Here is a 2,077-nt window from a genome sequence, read left to right on the forward strand (position 1 = left end):
TCTTTCACTTTTCACACTACTGCATGGGTTAGAAAGATATTTTTGGGCCATTAAATCTCAGTTTATTAACTGCCCAGTACTTCAGGGGTTTGTCTCAATGACTGCTCTGATGTACAATAATACAAATAACAGCAATTTGTATTGGCAGAAGAATTTTTAGTTAAGTCTCAACTCCAGCTTAAAATGAAATGGGAACATGCAGTTTGAAAAATGCCACAAGATGGCGTAATGGGTAGGAATTGGAGGTATCGGTTTAAGTATCGGTGCATTTGCACGAGTACAAGTACTCATGCAAATACTTGGTATCGCCACCGATACCGATAATAGTATCGGTATCGGTGCAACCCTAATTTGTATAGTAACCCTTATAACTCCTTGTTTGCCAATGAGAGTTGTTAGACAGATGCAACCTTTCTTAGCAGCTCATGAGTTAACTATAGCTGTATGTAATAGAATTTCTTGTTCTCTAACCTCTTTCAGATTCATTATTGCTACAGTGGGATCTGTTGCCTTTTAAAAGTCTCAAGATGTCTAAAGTTGAACAGTGTCCAGGCTCAGACATAACCATCTACAATGTGTCCCACACTATTGGGTTATATCATGAAAATGAAACATCTGATGTTTTTCTGGGACTACAACTTGTCTACAACCTCAGGGCTTTGCTCATCCCTCTATATACAGCAGTGGTCATTATTTGGAACTGTTGAAAACTTCCTATTGGTTTATGTTATTGTAAAGATCAAGAAGATGCATAACGTGACCAATTTCCTTATTGGAAAATCTGGCCCTGTCTGTCCCCCTAATGTGCTCCACTTGCATACCCCTTACCTTGGCTTATGTCTTTGAACCCAACAGCTGGATCTTTGGCAGAGCTATGTGTTTCTTTGTACTATTCATGCAGCCTGTGACTGTATCTGTGTCAGTTTTTTACTACACTATTGCTTTAGACTGGTACGTAGTCATAGTATATCCTCTCAGGCTCTGGATTTCACTCAAACCTTGTGCCTACATCATGCTCTTCATTTGGATTTTTGCCTGTTGCTTGGCGCTGCCTGCCATTGGCCCCACCTATTATGTGGCATTGAAGAACCAAGGTATGACTATCTGTGAAGAATTCTGGGAAGGACACGAGCAGCAGAGACAGGTGCATGCAATCAGTTTACTCTTGGTGACATATTTTTCTCCACTTCTGGTCATTTTGGTGTCTTACACTAAAATCTCAGTCAAACTAAAGTACAGAGTTATGCCAGGTTGTGTTACTCAGACTCAAGCAGACTGGGACAGAGCCAGGAGAAAGCGAACTTTCTTTCTTCTGGTCACTGTAGGACTAGTTTTTGGGATCTGCTTGTTACCTTTGCATCTGTTTAATATTAGAAGAGACATTAATATTGATATTATAGATAAATATTATTTTAACCTTGTACAGCTGATGTGTCACTGGTTTGCCATGAGCTCTGCCTGTTACAACCAATTTATTTATGCTTGGATTCATGATAGCTTTAAGGAAGAGTTGAAAAAGATGTTAGTATGGCACAGAAAGGTTGCTCCATACGGGCAAAGTGTCACATTAAGTGTAGTTATATAAACAAACAAAGGGTGCACTTTCTTCCATAACCCAATTCTCTGTTTTGCGTAGTATTACTGGCCAGTCTGTATTTTTGTTTTTCTTCTAAAAAGCGTTATTATTTGCACACTTAGGGGCCGAATTATCATTGTCTGGTGGACCATGATACGCTGCAGCGTATCATGTCCGCCAGACGTCGCTGAACCCCCTGCAGATTCGCGGCCAATCAGCCGCTACAGGGGGTGTCAATCAGCCCAATCGTATAGGATTGGGCGGATTGATGTCCGCAACCTCAGAGGTGGCGGACCAGTTAAGGAGCAGCGGCCTTAAGACTGCTGCTTCATAACTGCTGTTTCCGGCGAGCCTGAAGGCTCGCACGGAAACAGGGGTATCAGGGGCCGTTCGACTCTTGATAAATCGGCCCCTAAGTATTGTGAGAATATGTTTCATTGCTTTCTAAATATAATTAAAGGGATATTAAACTGAAATATTTTATTTCATGCTTCAGATAGA

The 2,077-nt window shown here is 41.0% G+C and overlaps 1 pseudogene; it reads left to right on the forward strand.

Moving 5' to 3' along the window:
* The first annotated feature begins 527 nt into the window (after positions 1 to 527).
* LOC128640504 (prolactin-releasing peptide receptor-like) lies at positions 528 to 1,585 on the forward strand (annotated as a pseudogene).
* The last annotated feature ends 492 nt before the right edge of the window (positions 1,586 to 2,077 follow it).

Source organism: Bombina bombina, chromosome 9 (genome assembly GCF_027579735.1).
Source record: "Bombina bombina isolate aBomBom1 chromosome 9, aBomBom1.pri, whole genome shotgun sequence".
In the NCBI taxonomy this organism is placed as follows: domain Eukaryota; kingdom Metazoa; phylum Chordata; class Amphibia; order Anura; family Bombinatoridae; genus Bombina; species Bombina bombina.